At 41.4% G+C, this 25,466-nt stretch overlaps 1 protein-coding gene across 4 annotated transcripts in view; it reads left to right on the top strand.

Moving 5' to 3' along the window:
• Positions 1 to 25,466, top strand: part of mid2 (midline 2) — a 141,913-nt gene that overhangs the window by 22,637 nt on the left and 93,810 nt on the right. For 2 of the 4 annotated variants that reach the window (XM_023411126.2, XM_023411130.2), the window contains exon 2: positions 10,481 to 10,539. The exons of 1 other annotated variant lie outside the window; for it this stretch is intronic. The gene's annotated coding sequence lies outside the window, so the exon portion shown is untranslated. Of the gene's footprint in view, positions 1 to 10,480; positions 10,540 to 25,071; positions 25,371 to 25,466 lie in introns of those variants that run through there. One more of the 4 variants, XM_023411127.2, reaches the window with a different exon arrangement.

Raw genomic sequence — 25,466 nt, 5'->3', positions numbered from 1 at the left:
ACTGAGGAAAACAATGAATCATTTCAAACACATACATAATTAAAAAAAATAAAGACTTAAAAATGTTAATCCTAAACGTTGTCAACAGTGTCATGTGCTAACATAGAGTTCTCTGCAAAATCAAACTTGATTGAGGTGAATATCATGTCATCCATTTGAACTACACTTGAAGAAAAAAAACTTCTAACAAACTAGCATGGTTAAACCATAAATAGAAGCACATGGAGAACGTGCTTTATTTAAAAGATGATCCTGCAGTTGAAGATAAGACAGGGCCATTTACAACATAGTATATAAAAACTATTGCCGCAGCCCAGTGACTAACAAGGCTGTTACTTAGCCCCAACACAGTGGTGGAGGAAGAACACCCAGTTACTCAAAGATACCCATCCAGCTGAGTTACCTGCTAAATAAAATATCCGCTGACCCAGCAAGATTATCTGCTAAACACTTGTTGTAGTGCCATTTTAACTATACTTATTCAGTCTCCCTCAGGACCTGTGCTGCGATCGCAGAATGCCACTGCCCCATTTATTAGAGTTTAGTCTGGTACGAGAGTGTGAAGATTCATTTTCTGAGGTTTATTTTTCCAATATGCAGTAGAGACATGAAATGCCATTTTTGAGGACTTCCCAAACTGGCTGCACTGGCTTTGGAAACAGGAGAAATGTTGGGCTTGGATTCATGAGTACTGTAGGTTAAAAGCATTGTGGTTATTAAGATTAAAAAATAAATAACTTTTTTGTAAGTAGTGTTAGTAGAATATTGATATACTGAAGTGAAAAAAAGTGACTTAGCAACCAGATAGTTAGCAGAGTGGATGTACTTCTAATGTCATTCAAAGTGATATTTTACAGGCTTGAAATATCAAACAACACAGGAAGGCAGACTGAAATGTTTAAAGATCATCAACTGAATAGTTTGGGGAGGGTAATAATAGTCATTTAACAGAATACAAGACAACTACTACCAACATGTACATCCATGAGAAACTGTTGACACAGGAACTGTCTTGTTACTAATCACATTCCTCTGCATCTCTGTGATTATCAACTTGAATGTTTGCACAGGAATGTAAAATAACACAGAGCATTTACCGAACATGAATATATTAAACAGTCATTGCCATAAAAAGGAGGATAAAATAATGTATTTTATGATATTCTTAAAGATTAACAATCTGAATTCATAATTGTTTACAAATGTAGTTAAACAAGAGCAAAATGTAGTATGACAATGGAAACGAATCTCATTTGAGAAGCCCTTCCATAAACCGATGCATCATTCAGAGGCTGATGAATGAAAATGTGCTCCACAGTAATGATGTCCCAGTGAGGGTTTGAGCAGGGAGAGAGAAACAGCTGCTTTGGTAGAAAGCCATTGTTGCTGCCTGTGACTGTTTGGGTGAACCACAGGAATAGGCAGCATTCTGCAGCGGGGGAAACGCAGCACTCTGTTTGTGCAGCTTGATTAGACTCCACTTTGTTTCAAGAAAGTCCTCTGCACATGACTGACACCTCAGATTGTTGAGAGGGATGTAGTCGGACAGAGGAACTTTGTGCTTTCAGGATGTGTTGGCAACATCCTGAATTCCAAGAGCATCTATGATGTAGCTACAGAGTGTGTGAGAGGCTGATTCTGAAAGGATTTATGATATTTTTTTCTTTTTTTAGAGTCAGTTTAGCATTAAAGTTGCTCTCCCACCCGACTCCTCAAGGTCATACTTCTCTTCAATCGAATAACAAATATGGCAAAGGGTTTTCTCATTAGTATTAGAAATGTGTCTACTGAAAGCTAAACTGTGAATAATTCTCCACATATTTGGATCATGGCTGTCATTACTTGTGTTACGTCATAGTTGTTTGCTTTGTCAGGACACTCTGCTGCTCATAAAATGAAGTCCAGCTCGGCAGCAGTGCAGGTTATTAGTGTAGCAGCCAGGCTAAAGATGACACTGCCATGAAAGAGTTACTTCACTTCTGCTGCTGTGTGGCTGAATTTAGCAAAGCTAACAGATTTTTGAGGCTGACTTTGAGCCAACTCTGTAAAGTTGGAGGTTCTTAGTTAAAAGGCAAGCCCTGTCCTCTGAGTACAGATGCTACAGAGAGCCTTGGAGCTGATAATTAAAAGTGCATCCGACTGAGGAAAAAAAGTCGACAGTCATTAAGGTGAGAGGTTTGGCCTTATTGAACAGTCTACATAGGGACTGAGACCCGGCTGTAGCTGGCGCCCCATTACAGAGACGGTTGGTTATGAGCCACAAGTGCACAGCACAGTCCAAGTTCATTAAATCACTGAGTCCCTCTCATTAATTTCGCAATGCTAAACTTGTAATGTAATTTGGTGCAAATTGAAGAGCCATGTGCGACCACAGCATACTCATGCATATGGTGCCACATCTGAGGAAAATGTACAGGATGAGACAATGATGACAAAAGGCTGATGTTGCTACCGCTCTAGGACAGCTCTGTCTTTCCTTTTTTTCTCTTTTACATTTTCTCTTTCTTATAATTTATGTCATTATGGGACTATTCTTTCATGCATGCTCAGACGCTTGTGAATATCTTTTTTAAAAATCTCTCATAAACTTCTCTTCAGTTCCAAAGAAAAGAAGGCACTGGGGGCTTGTAATTTAGTCTCTAAAGCCAGAGATATCCTGCTTTTCAGACAACCGGCTGTGTCGTGACTGTAATCCTTCAAATACTTACCAAGTACTTTGTGTGTTACTGGAGGATATCTCAAGAGGGCACACTAGAGCACTCAGACCATATAGAATTAACAGATTTTCATGATTTAGACAATAAAAATGGCGACACTTGAGAAGGTTACAAATGTGTGAGATCACAGCAGAAAAGATTACAGCGGCGCCACTGTAGATGGTATGTAGGGCCCAAACAGCAAAATTTGTGGCTGAAAAATTAAGCCAACATGGAAGTGACAAGAACTGCAGTTCCTCAAATGGCCACTTGAGGCTGGCTTTAAAAAGCAAGTCGATCCCCATAGACTCCCATGTTAAAACGCACAAGTTTACAGCAGAAATAAACGGTTTTGCTTTCTATAGCTAATTTCCTCCTTTATGAAAACTGTATGGGGGGGGGCTTTTTTCACAACTCACCGGTTTATATTTCATTAAGGCTTAAAGTTATGCATATTTGAGGGTGTGGCCGCTTTGAGTGACAGATGAGTGAGCATATGCTTGCCATAAACCAGCATTTGGAATAGCCGGGAGTTAGGTGCAGTCAGGCACTGCCAAGATGATGATGGAGGAGCAACCCACTCTGAGCTTCAAAACCGCTCCTCAATAACCCATGGGTGACATCACGGAGGCTACATCCATCTTTATATACAGTCCATGGAAAGGTATGTTTCTTTAGTTTTTGCCAATGCGAGAAATCGATGATGAGAAACACCACCAACATTTTCGAAAACCTGCCAAGACATTTGATGATTTCCTCCACTGATTATCCCACCCAGCGCTTCCCCTACACAGTCCCTAGTGTTCATGTGCATATTACATCTTGTGTATGTGTAGCATTAATTTCTGAAGATGTGTACAACCAATGCTCCAAAGGGGTGCAGGATACACAAAGTAGTCATTATGCACACACAAAAAGCAAGTATATCTCTACCTTAAAGTTTATTCATCGGGGCGTCGTGTAGCGTAGTGGTCTAAGCAGGCGCCCCATGTGTAGAGGCTACAGTCCTCGCTGCAGTTGGCCCCGGTTTGAATCCCGCATCGGACGGCCTTTCGCTGCTTGTCATTCCCCCTCTCTGCCTCCCTGTTTCCTGTCTCTCTCCACTATACTATCAAATAAAGGCATAAAAAAGCCCAAAAAAATATACTTTAAAAAAAAGTTTATTCATCAATGTTAATGAGTACCTGACAATTTGATTACAATTTGTAACAACAGTGCATCATGTAAATTCTGTGACCACTGCTCATATTGCTATATATCAGAGACCGATGTTTCTGACTGGAGGGAAAGGCATATCTTTTTTCTTCTTGGATTTCAGCATTTTCTCAACAAAAAAAAAAGAAGAAAAAAAATCTTTAAACAGTTTTCTGTGATTAAATTAGGGCCCACCAAATGGCAGTGGTAATGCTGTCAAGCCAACTAAACAGCACAGGATGTGTAATCTCTAATCCTAGAATTATGTAAAGGCACAGAAAACAAAGTTGTTAAAGACCAAATGAATACAGGAAATGAATCAAATCTCCAATTAAAATGAAATTGCTCTCTTAAAATGAATGGAAACATGGAGTCCAGGACATTTCTCTTCAAAACAATGCACCTTGTGTCACAGGCATGATGATATAGAGTGGTGTTACTGCTTGCCTTACGCTGGGAAAATGGTGAGGGGTTGACGTACAATGTTTGTATTCTGTTGCAAGTGAGTTCATACCAGGAAACAGGGGCAAGGATGTGTGAGCGTTTCCCTGGCGATACAAAGTGGCCCCTGTGTGTTGTGGTGTAGCTGATAATGAGCACTGACGTTATGTGTGCTGAGCTAATTGTGGAAGAGGTAACACCCTTTCCCATAAAATGGTCGCCCCAAGACTTGAAAAGTTTTTTTGTGTTTCCCAAGAAGAAAATAAATGCTATAGCTGAACTCTTTTGACATTGTGGCACCCAAAAAAAAGATGGAGAAAACATATTATCTGATATCAACCATATTTTAAGTTGGTGGGGAAGTGAAGAAAATACGTCAGAACAGTACTTATCTTGAAGAATATTGATAATCTTTGTAGCTTTTTCTCTGGTCTGTTCCATCAAAGCCTTGACAGTTAATTTACTCTCTTCATTTGAAAAATGAAACGATGCCCCACCGGAGGTTGACTTGACCAAGCATAGCGACAGCCTCTGCTCACGGAGGATAATTGAATATAGTGAACTAGTCATCACTCTTGTCCTTTGTGTTTTATTTGAGCCAAACAGTGTCAGCCGTGTTCAAAACTCATTAGCTTGTGTACATTGCACTGCTGACATTTATCTGCACGTGATACTCCCTTTTGGCATATTAATAGCTGATTTACGATTGCCGAGAAAGGGAGCCATTTTAATTTGATCAAGACAGATAAGGAGCTGGAATATTTAATGGTATTTGTCGTGTATTAAGTGGGTTTGTGACCAGAGAGTTGTCACCTCCAGGCTCGAGGCCAGTGCAAAGAATGTGGTAGGGCAAAGTGAAGGACAGCTAATGTCAAGGTGCATTTGTGCAATTTGTTCTGTTGGTCAGCAGCCAACAGTGTAGAGGACTGTGGTTGCTCTGAGCAGTTCCCAGTGGCCACCAGCAGGAAACAGTGGCTGCGAGTCCTGGAAAAGAAAAACACTGCTCAGCTTATCACACAGCTGGGGCTATAAATCAATACAAATGATACTGGGTAGGTTCGTTAATGAGTTTCTGCCAACTGAGCTGGGCTTGTCATCATTAAATAATCAAATGATGAACTGTATAAATAAACTTTTGATTGATAAAAATCTTAACATCCACGCTTATCAGAACCAGAGAGATCTGATTCACAAAAACACTCTCTTGAAATGTTATGCTATCATCTTAATTCTAAAGGCCTTTCATCCACATCAAAGGCTCGTTGCTGCTCAACACATGTTGCTCACACATGGTTGGCTTTATTTCTTCACAATAATCTCCTGCTAATGTGAAAGAAAAAAACATCCATTCGCTGACACCAGTTTGACTTTTGAAGCAGTAACTCTGCCAGACTACAAGTGAAATTCAAGTGTAACCTGTGGCCAAATGACAGGAAACACAACATATTTTTTTAGCTCATTAATTGCATTGTGCGCTATTACATCTGAGCTTTTAACAACACGAATCCCTTCAACTTTTTGTCTCATGCTGCACTCATGAACACAGAGTTTTTTTTCTCAGCAGGAAAAGGGACAGAAGTAAATAAATCAAGAAGCTGAGCTGGGACGTCTGGATCCTGACAGTCTGCTCTCATCAAGTCAAAATCACTGCCTGTCTCTTCCCAGAGCATATTTACAGCCTGCAAGGGAGGGACAGAATTCCTGAGTTATTTTTATTCACAGATTGGATATTTCTCTCTGGGTGTCCTCCTGATTATCTTCCTTTTCTGGCTCCCACAGGAAGAAAACTGTGGGCTGATACCGTTATTTTTTTGTCAGCAGCGGTTGAAAACTAAAGTGGAAGAGGAAAGAAGGGGGGGGGGGGGTGAGCGAGCGAGCGAGTGAGCATGCGAGGAAGGCGTTTTGTTATGCTGTTCGCAGGTGGATGATGACAAACCTGTTTCTAAGTTACACACAGTGTTTCCCTGTGAAGTGAGAGGGACCTCTTTGGCATCACGAGTCCTACCGAATGTATGAATGTGCTGACCTCTGCTTTTCACTGCCACACCTGTTTCTATTCAGAGGAGCAGAATGTTCCACTCAGACTAAATAGTTTCCTCTTGTAAAAACAATGTGAAGATTAAAGGATAGTACACCCAATTTCTACATTGTTAGTTAGATGTCATTAATCCATCCCGCCTACATGTGTTTTGTGGACTTGGAGAAGGCTTATGTCTGTGTCCCACGGGGGCGTCTTTTCAGGGATTATATGGGATTGTGGGGTACCGGGGCATTGCTAACAGCCATTCATCCCTTATATAAGCAGTGTCCAACTGTGTCTGTATTCTCATCAGGAAGTTTCATGTTTTCAGTGGATGTTAGGTTGCCCCCCCTGGCACTGATTCTGTGTCTGATCTTTATGAACAGGATCTCAAGGTGATGCCGGGAACCACATCATTTGCAAAGAGCAAATGATGTGGTTCTGCTGTCTTTATCAAACCGTGACCACCAGAACGCACTGGGTCGATTTTGCAAACCAAGGGTGTAACAGTCAGCAGCTGCAAGTCTAAGGCCATGGTTCTTTACAGTGGACCGCTCCCTAGAGGTTGGGAATGAGACACTGCCCCAAGTGTCTTGGGGACTGGTTCACGAGTTAGGGTGAGACGGAGTGTGAGGTCGACAAGAGGATTGGTGTGGCATCAGCAAGTACCCTTTGTGTTGAAGAGGGAGCTGAGCCTGAAGGCCAAGCTCATGATATTTTGTTCCATTTACGTGCCAACCCTCACCTATGGTCATAAACTTTGGATAGTTGCCAACAGAATGTGGGAAAAAAGTGGACAAAAAGAGTTTGCATCAAAAGGAGTCAGCTAAGGAGGTCTGATAACAATGCATCATGTTTCCTGGCACATCTGACTTAGAAGGGTGTGAGGTAGGAGACCAGTTGGATGTGCCAGAAAAATCCTGGATGCGATTATATATCTCATCTGGCATGGGAACGCCTCAGAATCCCCCCAGAGGGAGCTGGAGGATGTTGCAGAGGAGAGGGACGTCTGGACTACCATGCATAGGCTGCTGCTACCACAACCTGACCCTGGATAAGTGATGGAAAATGGTTGGTAGATGGATTTGGTCAATCGATAATGCATTCCAGAAGGTACTTTGTGATGATATAAATTACCATATAGATTGTCCAGGAGAGACGGGATTTTTTTATGAATAATTTTTATCCTGTTATAGAACCATCCCATTTAACCTGGGTACAGTCCTGACGCATGTGAAGGGCATCTTTGATAAAAACGTTGGTGTAAACATGCTTTTATTTTTTTTTTTTCATCTCATTTTCTTGTTAACCTGTATCAGTTTTAGTTAGCAAACTTCTACATCACCTAAAATACCTTTCTGCAGCCCCCAGAGAGTGTGTGAACCTCTTACCTTTGTCCATGATGGGTGTGTGGACATGTTGATAGGTCTAAATATAGCCCTTTAGCCACACGTTGTGTGGCAACAACACATAAAATCAGACATTCTCTTTACAAAAACATTGTTCAAAATTGGATTTTATTCTGGTGTTGATGCAAGTGTTGATGGGATTTCTTAACATCAAACGAGGTGCAAATTGGCCGCTCTATGTGGAAGCTGAAAATTGAGGTATGTTGTGGAGGTTTAGCTGAAAAGTATTCCATTAACAGATAATAACTGATACAACTAAACATCACATTGTCTACTGCTGGGCAGGGAATGTGAAAAATGCATCATTAAACAAAGAAATGTTTAGAAATGCTAGATGCATTGCTGGAATCTGTTCATAAGAGTTTCCAGTGTTTGAACGTTAGTTGACCTCGGGGCTTTATTCTGACACCAGAACCTTTTTTGAGTTTCTTATTAGAGATTAAACTGTTTAGTATAATTTGAAACTTAGTCCCTAAAAAACTACATCAATCATAATCTTTAAAGGCGAAAGAAGAACTATGAACTGTTTGAATATTAGAGGAACATATGCTTTTCTAATCCATGTTGTCTGTACAAGGTTGTCAGATATCTAGTGCATCGTTGAGCGGTCACATTTTCTCTTTAGGACTGTTAGCTGATGAATAAATAGACCATTCTCCGTTGTCATTACGTTAGCTGTGGCAGATGGTTAATATTTGCTGGTACAGACACTGATCTCACATTTACATTTAGAAATAAGACATTAACTGACACAAACATCCAGAGCGAGGGGAGAATGAGTGCAGTGCCAGTGATCACTATCAGAATGATGTTTATCTGAAAGCTAGAGCTAATTGTGAATCTTCAAACCTTCATATTTTAAAACATGCATTTTTCATAGTTTCTACACTGTGTGTTTGAATGTATTTGTCTGGGGTTTGAGTATCCTCCATTTCCTCAATGTTCAGATGTTCAATGTTCAATGTTGGTTTCACAGTGAGTGTGTCTCTGTAAACTAAAAGAGCACAGAATGGATTTAAATGGAGAGCTGAGGTTTTGGCTTTCTTTCTATTTCTCTCTTTTGTATGTGATAAGGTGACCACTTACTTACTTGGCATTCAGGGGAGATGAACATTTGTTGCAGTCCATTGACAGGCCGGTTGTCCTCATGTCTCTTATTAGGCAATTATTGTGGTGAGTCATGGCACACTGATGTGCATCGATGATTAAGAGACAGTGTTGGTGGACGACAGAGAGAGGAGAGATTGGCAGCAAGCAACCACTTTGTATATAATTAACCATGGTTTTGTTAGCACACCTCATGTTAATTAGTGAATATGCTAAATAATGAGCTGTATTGAGAATTAATGAATGCTTTCAGAGTGATTGATTTACAACCATAATTCATTTTTCAGTGTGCAGCAAATAAGCCTAATTGAAAAATGTGAATTAAGCGATCACACAAATGTTGTGAGGGAAACCGGCAACTCTGATTCTCATTATCTTAGTGCCACAAAAAGCATGAAACAAATTCAAAACACAGTCTAACATTAAAATCATGATGAGTCATAAATAACAGTAAAAAAATCATCTAATTTACCAAAGCAGACGTATTTTAATATACCCGACTATTATTGGTTTTTTTTTTTTTTTTACTTTTAAATATGGACATCAACAGTCCAAGTACGATATGAATGAGCAGAAAAAAATCACAAGCAATGCAAACATTTTCTTATTTTTTCATGATTACTACATTATCTCCAGTATCCAGGTATTAAGCTTTGAAGTCTGGAGGCATTTTCAATACAGCTGCTCGGCTCAGTCTTTCTTGCCAAGTCTCTTCCTCTCTGTCGATCATGGATGACTCACTGGAATCCCTCCTGAACCGACTGGGAACAAAAGCTTATTAGGAACCAAATGACGGGCCATGTGTTCTGTTTTCTCAGATTATTTCACACTGACAAAGAAGTAACGCCGCACCTGGCTGGTCCTCCAGTAAACAATGCACTGATTTTCCATGGTGGCACTTCTTCCTGTTGACTGGCTCCTGTTACCTCTGTGTGGCTGCCGTCTGGTGTCAATATTTAACCGTGGCCTCTCTGGGGGCGACAGATCTCATTTGAGCTGCTGTTATAACTAATATAAAATCAAAGATGTTCTATGAAGTGCGACGTATCAGAACTGGTGACCAAATCAGTGCACGGCGGTCAATAACTTTCTGATGAAGTTGGGTTTATTGTGGTTTGATTGACTAGTTCTTAGGTAGCAGTCAAAATGACACAAACATATGTTTCTCCATATGGCTGTATTGTCTCTGTATAGTTGTCTCTGTTGGAGGGATTATTTATGGACTCCCCACTTCTCGCAGCCACAATATAACACCCAGCGTGTGTGTATGTGTGTGTGCGCCTGTGTGTCATCATTTGTATGTTCAGCATGTGCATCTGTCGCAGACTACTGCTAATCATTGCGCCCATCCGCAGCCTACTGTGAAATGATTGTCTCTTTTTGACTCAAACTTGGGGTTTCATGCTAATCTGACTTGTTTTCTCATTATCTTCTCCCCAATCCCTCCCCCTTTCCTCCTCTTTCTGCCTGTTATCTGTCCTCTGGTTTTCACCTTACTTCATCCCCCTTTTTCTCTCTCATTTTTCTCTGTCCCTCCCTCGATACCTATCACCATCTTTCTTGGTCTCCTCCCCTTTCTCTCTCTCTCTCTCTGTCGCTGTCTCCCTCTCCAGTCCATCAACGTCCACAGCGGTGCTGCTCATCGCTAACTAGGCTGCCTCTGAGCCCACAGGTACGTCCCCTCCCCCTCCTCCACTCTTCATGCTCTATTTTTAACTCCACTCTGCAGGATCCTTCCCCATGATTCTCCCCTTCCAACCCCAACTCGCATCTCTGGCAGCACCTCTCTGCCATTCCAGCCAAGTGGTAGGAGACTGTAGACCAATACCTGTTTATTAATTTATACCCATGCTTGCTTTTCTACTTTTTATTGTTGAAGAAATGCTTCCTGCCAACTTCATTTTGAACATCTATGAGAAGTGAGTGGCAAGCCACACTTCCCGTTTCCTTAGCTGGTGACCTATGCTTGTATACACATCATATTAAAGCCATGAAATAAGTGAATTAGAGAAGAAGCATGTGTTAAAATGGCAGAAGGAATCGGTGAGGTGAGTGGAGGTAGAGGACATGAGGGATAAAAAGGGAGGGAGGACACAACCAAATTCTACATGTGATGCACCAAAACCTGCTGAGAGCCACACTGACTTTAATTACTGGTTAACACTGATGTGTGTTATCAGTGGATACGTTCATTCATGTCTAAAACGGTTTGCTTTGTTAAGCTGCCAATTAGCCTCACGCGGTGCCTGGCAGCCATCTAAACCTTCCCACTGAGTGAAACATAATGCACTTGTTGGACTGTATGGCCGAAGTCCGGGGCCTTGTCAGCCCCACCCCCACCACCCCACTTCCCTCGGTCTCTTGTCTTTTAAGACAACTCGACTGGCTTTTCCCATTGCATATCCTCCTGACAAAAGCTTACAGCACATAACATCCTCCAGTGGATGAGTACCATGCACTGGAAGCTCTCTGTATATGTGTGGAAGAAGCATGTCGACTTCATTATATACAGGTTGAGTGGCTTTGCAGTTCTCTTGTGTAAACAGTTGCTTTAGTTCTTTACACTCCTGCGGTGGTAAAGAATGGCCTTAAATGGATTGAGCTGTTTGTATAGCCCTGATAGCTTGGCATTTGCTTAGTGGGTTTTTCTGTCTTATTGTAGTGACTATTTTACATAATTTCTTAAGAAGGAAAATGGGTCAAAATATATATTTTTTTCTAAAACAGAGGATCTCTTTATTCTCATTTCAAACAAAGCGTCTCATTTGGATGATGCAGCTCATAGTTGCAGCTTTATCTGTAATAAGGTTTCCAGGTTTGTCTTTTTTATCTCATCCCATCAGAGGGGATCCGGTAATATGTAGTATTAGTTAATTAATGCAATATTGATTCTCAGTGATATGCTGTCTGTTTATTAGTTTCCACCCTAAGGCTTGTAAGACTTAATTGAGGACTACAGACTAAAAAAAAAAAGCACTATATTGTTCTTATGAACTAGGGTTTGGTTCCTATGGTTACACTGTTCGCCTTTGATGTGAAGCATTTACATTTAATACGTACTTGATCAAGGTTGTCTTTGATACAAAAGGGGAGGAGGGACGAACTCAAAAAAATATTGATGAAGATTTAAAAATCGTTGAAGCCAGGCTTTTGCCTGTTGGCAGGCATTGTTTGCTTTTAATGATGGCCTCTAAAGTACAGATTACACTCTTAAAAACCTGCTGACTTAAAAGACGAATATCCACCAGACAGATGAGGGGGCCGGCCATGTCTGAGGTAAACACCATTTTGTCAGTCTTAACTACATGGTCTGACTCGGCACTGATCCTTGTCTGTGTTCCCAGACGTGGCATTAAGGACTGAGGACAGACCTGCCTTGCAGCATTCCTGCCTGATTTTCCCATGCAGAACCTACACAGGTAGACAGCTGTGAGAGAATCCATTTGTCAAACTCGCAGTCTTTCACGGCTATAGACAACCGCTGTCAATGGGAGGCTTTTGAGTTATTATGTGCCTTACCAAAAGAAGCATGCTGCCTGTTTTCAGCAGGAGGTTTTTTCGGAGGGGTTTTACACACATAGGCACACAAAAATACACACATGCAAACACACACACGCACATACTCGCACACCTCCTGTCGAGGCACATCACACACTCTCCAAATACTCAGTCTTTGCCTGTCAAGGAGGCACACTCCTCTGCAGATGCAATAGGCCAAGCAGTGGCTTGCTGAGATAATGTAGAAAGTTGTGATGTCGTGAGGCAGCACTGAGTCTTGGCTTTGAATGAACAGCAGTCATTTCAGTGCACTCCCGTACTTGGGCATAATGTTTACAGCCCTTTCACCGAAAAAAATTCTGCCTGAGTAAAAAGCATGTCATACTGTATGTCCTTACTTTACAATCCAGTGCAGGGTGTTTGTAGCACGTCTTTTTCCTCTGTTGTGTCTCTGCAGTTACTAATCAATAGGGCAGAAGTGCTCGTCCTAAACAGACTTAAGCACTTCCAGCGATTTGTGACGGATATTGTCTTCTCCAGTGATACTTTAGGTGAAAGCAGGAAACTCAAGTAGCTGCATTAGCAGGAGCTTTGTAAATTGGCTGTCTTCTATGAGCCACAAGGGTCTCTCCATCTCTCATCATCTGCTCTAGTTTTGCTCCCCCCGTCTCTGCTCTCCCTCTTTTCCCTCTGATGTCTGTGTCTCACTCATCTTCATTTCCTCCCTCCTTTTTCGAGGATGGCGACAGTATAAATTAATACTAGATAGGCATTTTTTGTTTTTTGTACTTTTGTCTTTCCCGCTCATTGCATTCCATTTCCCATCCTCTCCTCTGGTCTCTTCCTCCCTCCCTCCCTCCCTCCTCTGGTGTATGCCTTCTGACAGCAGAGGTACCCTGCAGCCAGCCTTGGCCAGGTATAGCACTAGATGAAAGGTTTGTAGCCAGAGCTCGCTTTCAAAGATGCCTTCTGCTGCATCTCTGCTCTCTGTGGGCAGTCAGGTGTCCCAGCCAGGCAGATGGAGAGAAAGAGGGAGAGGGAAGGACAGGACGGAAAGAAATAAAGGGGGGAAAGAGTGAAGGAAAGACAACCAGAGACAAACAGCCACAGAAAGTAGAGACAGAGTGAGATCTTCAGACTTTACCTCCACTCCAGGTGATGATCAGAAAGCTTGGCATCCAGGTGAGTGCGGCTAGGGGAAGCAATTGACCCCCTTCTTTCACTCTGCCTCCAGTTTGAAGCTACGCTTATATGTCCTTAGTCAGTCTGGAGGCCGCCACGGGACATGAAAGACTTTTTTGAAGGTGTTCCTGACATGTTTTCATCATCTGATGTCTTGGAGTCACACTAAGGCTCAGTTGAAAAAGTAAGATCTTGTGCGCTCAACAAAATCAATTGAACTTTATCCCTTTAGGTGAAATTTAAATGTCTTGTTCAGCTTCAGCTCCCAATCAAGTCAGGATTGATGTCCGCATATATTTAGGCTAGATTTGTTTTTTATCAGTTTGCTACAACGTGAGCAGGCTGTCCTCTCTCTCTCTCCCTCTATATCTCTCACGCACACACACACATGAACATATATGGATCAAAGAGCAGAATAAGCAACATTCTTGTCTATAAAAGAAGTTTGATCTTGAGGAAAACAGATACCACACAGAGATTCACTTTTTGCATTTTGTTTTTTGGTGTAAATCCTACATTTCTTCTCTTCAAACTAATCAAAACATTTTTTCCCTGAGTCTCTGGTTAAAAAGACACTGTTTTGCCACACAGGAAATATGTCTTGCCAGTCTTCCAGTGTGCAGCAGAGCTCAAGAGTTACCATGTAACTCCACACAAGATAGTCTCAGCTTCCAAACTGCTTTACAAACCGTTACCGGACCAAATCAAAACATGGCACCCTGCTTACAAATCCAAGCAGACATTTATTAGCTTCTGTCACAAACCTCATTGCCTGGGAATAATTGAAAACTTCAAGGTTAAAAGAGATATTGTGCTTGTTTCTTTAAAATAAAACATCCTTAAAAACCTTTGTGATTGAAGGGGAGACAAGCCAGCCTGTCTCCCCTTCAATCACAAAGGTTTTTAATGGTATGGTTTACTCACATAAATCTTATCTGAAGACAAGTTAGATAATGCGCTGTAGGTCTGAGCTCAGAGATTTAGCCTCTGGATGCTGCAGCAACAGAGAGGAGGCAGTGCAGGCAGTAAAACATCTGACAGTTGGTCATTACGAAAGACGCAGGTGGGCCAAAAATCAATCACACCGAGACTGGCCCGGACTCTGACAGATGCCTGACGTCTGCTTGATGAAGAGCTCTGCTGTTCCTCTGTGTGAGGAGGAGGAGGAGGAGGAAGAGGAGGAAGAAGGGGAGAGGGGGTGAGAGAGGAAAGAGGAACGAGGGGACTAGGATGAGCTGGGTGATAAGCAAGAGGCAATAATGAACAACTGAGAATCGGCAGGGAATAAGCAAAAGGGTTGAGTCACTGTATATATTAATACATAGACATTGGAGAAAAGTCAAGAAAGATTTTACAGAACAGAGGGAGAAAAGGAGATCAAGACAAAAGGGTGAAGAGAGGATATGGGTGGGTGGGCAAGGAGAAAAAGGAGACATTTTTACCAACACCTGAAGTGATTTGATGTGGCTACAGTTACTGTAACAGCACTTTAACAGCTCTGCACACCGTTTTTAGAGCAGACCAGTCTGTGTTTTGACAACACTTTTACTTTATAGGCTATTTCATGGTGTCTGCTCTAACAGTTTGAGAAAGTGTTTCAAGTGTGAAATGCCACTGCATTGTTGGCTCACACTCAATAACTGGGGGCACTTTATTTCATTTTTTTGTCAATTTTATACTCATTAAAAAATAAATAAATAAAAAAATAAAATATATATATTTAAGGGAAATATTCTACTCAGGAGCAACGTCTGGGTTGTAAATGCAACTTTAAAGGTCAGCCGAAGTCCAATGAGATTCAATAAACAAGCTCTGCTGCTGTCACAGATTCAAGTAAATTAAATGAGAAAAAAGAGTCAAGACGTACTTATTTTATCATAGCTTTGTCTGCTGAGGCTCACATGGGAAATGAAGGGTCGGTAAGTGGTAGCATGCACCTGTATTTGTGTATTTGCAGTCTTTTTTATGTCATTTTAACTTCTATGTCTGGAGTCTAGATAGCACAATGCAAAAACATGTGCCTGCTGATGCTAATGCCCTCTGTTGCACTCTATAACCCAGCAGATTGAGAATCTTTATAAAATAAAGATATCATTGTTGAGCTTGTATCTGTGTGGCGTCACTTTTCTTTTCTGTAGTACAATGAAATTAAATTGCAGCAAAAGACAGAAAGGGAGGGGAATGAAGTCTCACAGCCAGCAACAATACTGAGGAAAATGAGTAAACATGTTTACAGAGCATTAAAAGTTCTTATCCATTGCAGCAATGTCAGCTTAAAGATTGCACAGCAAGTTTGTTCGACTGCAAGTGAGAAAACGACAAGAGGTGTTAGATTAGTGTTTGGGCCATCAAGATAGAACAGGAAATGACTTAAGCTTTGCTACTTCTGCACGGTTGTGGTGCTGGTGTCCTGACACAACATTGTACCAAACGGCTTCTTTCTCTGAGTTTTGAAAGTTGGCATTATCCTTGCTTGCTCATGCAGGCAACTTTGATTAGCAGTACATTTTACAGAATTATTGGTTTGTTGGTTTCATCTAAATGACTTGCTCACACACATATCTTTCCAAGGAGCCTCCAGCTACTTCATCACGCCCTCCTCTCAAAGCTCCATAGGCTCCACTGAATCAGTAAGACCACACCCCAACCTGGTAGGTAACTCAGAGCAGCCAAAAGGGAGTTGCTCAGGTAAAGCAAAATTATATTTGGCTTTCCACATACAGCGCATAGACTGTAAATAAAGATGGATGTGTCCTCTGTGACGTCGCCCATAGGTTCCTGAAGAGCGGTTTTGAAGCTCAGAGTGGGCTGCTCCGCTATCGCCATCTTTTGGCAGCGCCTCAATCCGTTTACCTCCCGCGAGTGGGTGCGAGTGTGGAGCTGAGACTTCAGTGCATGGGTATCTTTAAGCCTTTTAATAAAATTTAAATGGGTGAGTTATATAAATTTCACCGTAAACATGTTTATTTCTGCTGTAAAGATTTAACATGGGAATCTATGTGGATTGACTCGCTAACCTCAAGCAGCCATTCTAAGTTTTCAGCAGTCCCTCGTTGGCTTCATTTTACAGCCCCGGAGGTGGCCGCTTGATACGGCGTAATGTGCATGTCAAGAGAAGATGTCTCAACCCCAAAGTTGCCTGACATCTCTTTACTCATTCCTGAGGTCATCTGCTGCTGAACCAAGAATTATGCAATTTAAAGAAAGTGAGTAGGATATGCAATCAGTGCTCAATATGAATTATAAATTGAGGGAAAGATTGTGCGGGTTTTCAGTTGCTTATCCCTGTGGTCTAACGTATGCATAAATCATGGTTTTACTACCACTACTAGTACTGCTACTACTACTGTATATTACAGTAGATTCCTTCTTATTGGCACTTCTCTTACAGGTAGAAATTCACTTGACGTGCTGATTAGCATCACTTTGATCTTTAACTATGAATATGTAATAATGGTCATCACTGACTAGATGGTCCTTAGATGAAAGAAGAATGGGAAAGGCAGGAATGACAGGGGGTGGATGAAATTCAGGTTCCACTCTGATCTGGATATGACCATTGTGTTCTTGGCGTACGCTCTGTAGTCAATGATGATAAATACACTTAAAAAGTAGTTGCTTTTAAGTTGCTTTAATCATTTTATGTTTATCATCCATTTGTAGAAAAAGAAATTATGATTACAGTACCCACAGTCTATCACATTATTATTCAAATATCATTCGGCTCACATCCATATAGTCCCCAGGTACAATAATAATAAACATGTAGCTGGGACATAATGCCTGCTCCATACTGTCTCTCAGTCTATTTATTTCCCCTCTATAGGATACTAAATCTATCTCCTATCCTCCCTTCTGCCTCCATCTCTGTCCTCTACCTCTCTTCTTTCATCTCCCGCTTTAATCAAGCATCTGATCATAGGCCCAGGAGGACGAGGGATAATGAGATTAGGCCTGTACATGTTTACACATCCTGATTTACATTGAGCTTTCCCTGTCTTTCTCTGTCTGACCCATATTTCTCCATATCCCTCCTCCGTGTTTTTTTTTTTTTTCGCTTTTTATGTCTCCAGTCTCCCTCTCAGGCTCTCTACCTTTCCCACTTCTGCTGCCTGCCTTTTGCTGCAGTAGCAGCGTGGATACACGCTTTGTTAACCAGTAACCAGTAATGTTATCCACTCCACACCAGTGAGGCTTTAATTCCCACACCGTGCTGTCAGATCTGATTATTTCAGTTCACTTGGTGTCACTCTCATTGTTTTGTTTGTTTTGCATTGGGGCTGCAGCTGTGCTGTGGATTATGTAATAAATATTCACTGTGGGACTTCATGGTGAATCCAGTGCCATCAGAGTGGTGTGTGTGAGTCAGTGTGTGTGTGTGATTAGTGTGTGTACACATGTACTATATACATTGACTGATCACCATGTTGAGCACTTTTCCTCCACTCATCTGTCATCAAAAATGGCCTCGGTGCAGCCTGCCTTCGTGTCAGCCATTCAGTTTTAACACAGTAGAGCTATGTGTTATTGAGGCTGCGACTACTCTGCAGAATCCCAGGTTTTAGCAGCAAAGCCTTGAGAGGAAGCAAAAGGTCTTTGCCATAGGGGATATGAAATTATAAGTGCTTAGTGGGAGGGCTGTATTGATCCACTGTGACAGAGATAAGGTGAGTGAGCCAGTTCCAAGTGTCTGTAATCGTAAACGACGTCCTTGATACCCAGAGGATGTGAGATTCTCATTTTATATAATTGACCCTATCTGCATAATTGACCAATACTAAGCACCACTCTAATTTGAAATTAACTTTTAAGGCCTGATCTGTGATGTAATCAAAAGTGATATCACTCTCAAATAGACCAGACTTTTAATACTTTTTTTCTTCATGCACGTTTCATCACATTAGTAATATTTGTAAACATTCACTTGAATAACAAAAAAGATGAAGAAGAAGAAGATGAAGATTCCATATATAGAGTCGAACTCTTAAATTATTCATGTTAAAATACGCTGTTGCCCATAAAATTTGAATAATTTAGTTTTCAGACACAGTCCTCTGTTTATTCCTATTTAAATGCATCAGTAATCACTTTGGAAGAGATTGACTACTAAAGTTTTGAGAAGATATACACTTTATCTGTCAAGAATAAATCACATTGTCACAATCATTTCATGGAAAGAGGTAAAAAAAATATTTTATTCCAACTTCATGAGCAACAGTTTATATAGTTATTTAGATAATAAAGACTGACCTCTGACTGGCTGGCTCTAAGAGAGGTTTGGATTTTTGTATTTCAGATGGAAGAATGGATGTAAGTCACTTGCGGGCTGCCATAAGATATTGTAGCACTGTAATAATTAACTCCCACATGTTGCCCTCTCCCTCATCTTTGAAGTCTGGTTCAGGCAAACGGGCTGTTTTCTGTATATCTCTTGCTTCATGCTACTCTTTTAGTGAACCTTCTTAAATCCACCTCTGCAGTTCAGTAGGTCACTATAAAATGAAATACATATATTAAAGGCTTTATGGTAAACATCAGCACCCAAGTAATAGGGTGGGACCCACTAACTGTTAAGAACTGAAGTCAAATGGCAACACATACTCACAAGTCATCCTCACGCCTCTCTGCTAAACTGTGATACAGCCTAGTTCTACCAGGCCACCAGTATTTCAGTCAACCAAAACTCAACTTGTTGCATCGTTAGATGGAAAAAATGATCCCACAGATTGTGACAGCTGACAACGAGCTGCATGTTCCCACGCCAGGCAGCTACTCAAGCGGAAAAAATGAACGTGACATTATGGAAATAAGTTTTTAAAGCTGGCTTTGACTCCAGATTTCCTTTTAAAGGTTTCAGACGGTCATGTTAATATGAAAGCCTGTCAGATAAAGTAACATAAGTGTTACAGCGTTGTCATAAAACATTGGCTTTGACTTACAAAGATGATCCTTGTTGTAGTGTAGTGTTGCTGTTATATGCTGATGTGTGTTGGCTGTTTTGAATGTGCACTTGATTCATTATACAAATATGCATGTCCTTCTGTTTTTTTTTTTTGTTTTTTTTTCCATTTTAATTTTTTTTATCTTCTCTTTTGGCTCCGTTGATCGTTTCCTTCTTAGTGCGTATCTCCCGGATGCCAAGATATTTGCATAACTCAAGCTTCTATATCAGTGACACATTATAGTTAACCATAAAATACATCCACTGTACAGTAAGATCCTCCCAAAATGAACAGACTGACTTCATGTTTTAAGCTTTAGTCCCCATCAGACTTTGAGCTCATTTTGTGCATGTGTTTGGTTTGCTAATCCTAATGTGGTACCCTAAATGCATCTGAATTCTATAATGTCACAATATTATCGAATATAAGTTAGAGTGTAGATTGTGGTGCTGGGTAGATAACGACTGTAATTATGGTGATTAGTGTTAAGAGGCTATAAAAGCTATTAAAATCTCTGTTTAAATACCTGTCAATGTATGTTATAAAGTCCAGGCTTACAGTGACGCTGCAAAGGTCAAATACAGTTAGAATGATCAATTTGTTTGAAGATATTTTAGTCCATGTGGAAAGTGGACATTTTTTTAAATCTGAGCAGAAATAAACACAGTAGTAGTAACTCCTTGGATTTGGCTCTGTGTCCATGGACAGCCTGTGCTCGGCTCCATCCTGTCTTGGTGTGGAGCCAGACGGTGAAAAAGGCAAATGCGACTATGATAAGAAAGTCTGGGCATTCCCTCTGCTAAACACACACACACATTCACACACACACACACACACACACACACACACACACACACACACACACACACACACACATGCGTTCGCAGGACACAGTGTTGTTTCATCAGAGTAAGGTCAGCATGTCTTCAGTTTGGTTTACACTACTAGCTCCAATCTTGTTTCCTCATACCAACCATAGATCTGATCCTGCTCCCAACGTGACACCGGACTGACCTGTTCACTGTCTAAATATACACATCACTATGGCCATCAGAGGTTTTTAAGCGCACCCTCTCAGATCTATAAAAGTTAAAATGGCAACATTCAACAACCCACAGTAGCCACAACTCCCCACTTGAAGAAGCTTTGAAGATCTGATGGGGTCTTTTTTTTTTTTTTAATACTCAATACAGACAGCATTTATGATGCTGCATATGAATTGTGCTTTTTTTTGTCTATGTAGCTAAAAACAAATGTCTGCAGCCTGACTCTATTGGCAGAACATATCAAATTTGAGGTGGCGAGACTAATAGAAACCTGATGAAGCGATGCCACACGCAGCAACTTCTTTGTTTATGCCCCCTGAATGTTTTATTGATCTGCGCATCATGATCAGTTATAAATTGGGAAAAGGACGACGAGATGATACCTTAAACTGAATTACTACAGAGTTGCAGCACTTCATCACACTGAAATAATGGAGAAAATATACATAAGTTGTTTCAGTTACAAAGCTATTATTGTTCTGCCCTGTGAAGCGCTGTTAGATTAGGTACATTTATTGCCAAATGAAAGTGAGATGGCTCAAAATGTTCACAGCACCGTATCACATTTCCCAGCCACCTCGCTAGGTTAACAATGGGTGATTGTAATCAAAGAAATAATGATTACAGTTCAGTAAAAATGTAGTGAAATAAAATCACCACAGTTACCGAGCAGTGTATATATAAACACACCAGAATAGTAAGAAATACATGCAGGCACAGAATACTAACAACAGGATTACTGTATTGAGGTTTCTGCGCTCGGCCAAAAATCCCTGTCTTCTGAAGGGAACATGGATTTTATTTTATTTTTTTATTTTTTTTGTATGTCTCTGCAGCGAGTGTTTTTCCCGATCACTTCATGTTGCTGCAGAACACAGACAGACTGCTGCTGTACAATAAGTCCCTGATGAGCGCTGTTCTGGGGGCTGGGAGAGGAAAGAGGAAAAGAGGAGCTGATGCATTTCCTCTGGACACATACTGTTTGGTGGTGTTGGTGATTTGTCATGCAAGTGTGCACTTCTAAGTGTGTGAGTGTGTCTGTGTGTATGTGTGTGTGTGTGTGTGTGTGTGTGTGTGTTAGAGAGGCACACGCAAACATTGTTACGTACTGGCGCTGATGGTAATTTGATATGTAATGTGCCCCATGCCTGGGCCACAGTCGCACAATAGAGAGGCCAAGTCTCCAGTGGCCAGTGTGTTTATTGTCCACAGCAGCCTGAGTCCTCCAGCCTGTCCTCATTCTGTCACCCTTTGTCTTTGATAAGTATTCATCACACTTTTCATCACGTCTGTTGTTTCCTAAGGCAACCCTTTTTATATAAGAAAAATAAAACCAAAACAATGCTGCTTCGGTACAGCTTTACAGTGCAGGTACAGTAATGTCAGTGAGATGAGACGATTGAACTCTCAACTGACATAAAACCATTTTTCCTATAGCAACATGTGTTAATGTAAAATCTTTTACCAAGTAACTTTTCATGTATGAATTTGTTCCATTGAAGCTATTGCGTGCAAGTTATTCCCAACTTCATTCAAACAGGGAAATGTTTAGGCTATTATGTAAATTAGGACTTCGTCTAGTGTTGATATTTGACATCTAGGCTCTCATCACTCCCCACAAAGAAGCGGCAAACTCAGCACAGCAGGGAGTGGGGAGCATCTATAACAACTTCTCCCCAAGGGGAACATGGATTAAAAGCCTACAGGTTGTGGGCCTTTTAAAATGCTATATGAAAAGGAGAAGCAGCCTTAGCAGCAAGTGACAGCAAGTAGCATAGCTCTCAGATGAGCAGTGTGGCAGCAGGCATGGCAGCAAAAGAGTTGGGAAAGCACTGACGGCTTAAGTACACATCCATAATCAAAAGGGTGCATTTTACGCAGTAAAGAGCGTATGTCAAGTGAGTGTAACAGCTGACTTGAGCTGACTATCTGAAGCAGCTCACAGACTTTGCTTTATCAGTGAAATTCTGAGGCTGTAACCCATTTTTTTTCACTGGTATATTTGCTGTTGTAGTTGTTGTAATCACATGGGAGTGTAATATGTTAGCCAGCTAGTGGTGCAGAAGTAAATGAGTCTTAGTGGCCAAAGCTATAGACTGAGTAAATATAGTGTCTGATTAAAAATAAAATGAAATGGGCCACTATCACAACGTCAATAGCAATCCTCTGACCAATCACAGCGCAGCAGCAGAGAGCTGCTTTGCACACACTCTGAGCAAACATACATCAGTCCTGTCCTGCCCACAAATTGCTGAGTTCATTTAGAGCGCTGGACGCTGAAGCTGACATCAGAGGAAATGACCGACAACCCGAAAATTCAGATGTCTATGTGGTCAGTGAGGATGTCTGAGTGAAGACAGTGCTGATAGATGCCTGGGGCTGGATCCAGGCTATGTATGTGCAGTCAATCAAGTAACCATTCTGTCAGGCTCAAAGAGCAAAAGACCTATTAAAATCCAAAATACCTCCGCTGGGAATTAAAGTTTAATATTCACTTGTAGCTTGAACTCAGGAGAAATGTTCTTTTGACAAATTGGAATCACATGCAGAAAATATGACAGGATTCAACAGTTATAGTCTGTAGCATATTATAAAAATTAATCTGTTGCATTGTTCACCAAGAATGGAGAAAAAAATTTAACAAATCTAACCACTGCAGTTTGTAAAATTATGAATTTCTTTTTTCTTTTTCATGCTGGTTTCAAAGCTGCAATTAGGATCCACTTTCTTTGACTTGAATTTAAATGATAGGTGTTGTGCTGTGATCATACCTGTTCGTATGGTAACACCACCTTGGTGTCACGGACACAAGATTCTCCAGTACCTTGATTGAAAACTTGGTAGGAAAGATAAGCGCCGCAGATAGACAGATGACAAACAGATTCTACCTCACAGCGCAGAACAGATCAGTAGAATGATTTGCTCACTGGGAGGCCGACATTGCTGCAGACATGAAGACAGGGTTTGGCAAAGAAGGGGAGAGACCAGAAAAGGCACGACATCTTTGTTTTGTAGATAAATTCAATATAAACAGACAGGTAAATATAGTAAACAGTGAGCTTAGAATAAAGAGATAGGCTCTCAGACGATATGTGGTGGCTGCTGTTGATAGTCGTGGAGCGCACCTGCTTGTCAGGCCACACCTTGTCTGGCGCTGTTTACCCGCAGAGGCCTACCTGCTGTGTTACACCCACTGATCGTTTCTACACTGTACATTCATTTGACTGCGTTTGATCTCTTAAAACTGTCAGGGATGTAGCTCTTTCAACATTTCCAACATTAACATTTCCATCAATATTACATTGCTCTGAATACGTTTTGCATCTGTCTGTTATGATGAGGCGCCTGTGCACAGCACATGTGGTCCTAATGCAGAGAGCGGAGAACTGGGAAGAAATGGTATTACAAGCAGAGTTAGGTCAGACAGGTGCAGTGCAGGACAGGCTGGCAGAGAGCAGCAACAACAGGCTAGAGCAGTCTGCTGGAAATCTCTGCAAAACCTCTTAACCTCTGCACCGATTCCAAGCTCTCACACACGCACACACACACACACACACACACACACACACACGCCAAAGCAGCAGGGCACACACCTGCAGACACAGGCAGCGCCTCCTCAAAACAAAGTTCTAGTCAGTCTCTGATGTTTTGTTGTGCTGTGTCTCCAGTACGTGTGGTATCCTCTAGTCTAGATGTATGAAAGGAATATGAGGGGGGGCATATGAACTGCAGTTTAGTGACAGACAAACTGTGTTGTATAGGGGTATTACACACACAGTAAAACCCACAGGCATTACTCCACACACACACACACACACACACACACACACACACACACACACACACACTCTCACACACACACACACACACACACACACACACATACATTCGTGTAATTAATCCAAGAAATTAAAGTGTGATATCACCATTATTATAAACCACTTTTGCTCAAGTTTAAATCTATGAATATTGTAATTGGTGCCTTTGGGCCTTTTTGCAGTTGAACATGGTATTACCTCCCTGTTTTACTTATTGATACAAATGAACTTTTAATATCTGAAGCCTGCTTTATTACCCAGGGTTGCATCAGTTTCCAGAATAAGAAAATGAAGAGCGATTGTGGTCATTAATTCATTCATCATCCAAGCTCGAGAAAGTGCTGTCATCCGGTCTATAACAGGTGTATTCAACCGTTTGTGACCTCAGAGTCTGACCCCTTCTTTCTGGGCGGTAACGAGTTAACTTCATTCAATAAAGTCGATATGCTAGTTGTTATCGCCCTCAGATTGAAAGTGGATTATCCAATGAACTGTGTCGACTGAGTCAAGTGACGTGTAGTATGAAGTCTGTACACATTAAATGAGTTACTACGGTGCGTTACAATTTGGGGGTAACGTGCTCAACTCTGTTCAATCGAACGCGCTGAATCCTCTTTTTCTAGGCTATTGTAAGGGTAGGAGGAGCCGCTTTCCTGTGATTGTCTGCCTGCGCTCTCTCCCTCTCTCTCTCTCTCTTGCTCTCGCTCTCTCTCTCTCTCTCTCTCTCGTCCCTCTCTCATTTTTCCAAAGTTGAATATTCCGCCTGCCTGGGAGCTGTCGCCAGCGGAGCGGTGCAGCCTCACTGACTGAACGCACTGGGCTGGTATTTTTTAAAATGTTTTTTTTTTTTGCGCTGCGCCGTGTGGAGCACACTTGAGGGGAGAAGGGAGTCCTCTATAGCTACAGTATCCCGGCTCGGTTCAGGTTCTTCGTCCACGTCTCTTGTGTTTCTTCCAACTTCATTTTGGGCCACTTCTCAAGATGACAGAAGAAAAGAGTGTTCGGCATGTAAAGCTGGTAGGTGTCTGAAACCCCTCCCTTCAGCGCTGAGAGGTGTCTGGCTCGGTCTGGCTGGTGTTTAGGGGTTCAGGTCGGTGGCAGCGCTCAGACAAG

The sequence above is a fragment of the Seriola lalandi genome, unplaced genomic scaffold (assembly GCF_002814215.2).
Source record: "Seriola lalandi dorsalis isolate HSWRI2012SDOR001 ecotype SW California unplaced genomic scaffold, Sedor1 jcf7180002054451, whole genome shotgun sequence".
NCBI classification, from domain to species: domain Eukaryota; kingdom Metazoa; phylum Chordata; class Actinopteri; order Carangiformes; family Carangidae; genus Seriola; species Seriola lalandi.
This window is presented reverse-complemented; position numbering and strand designations above follow the sequence as displayed.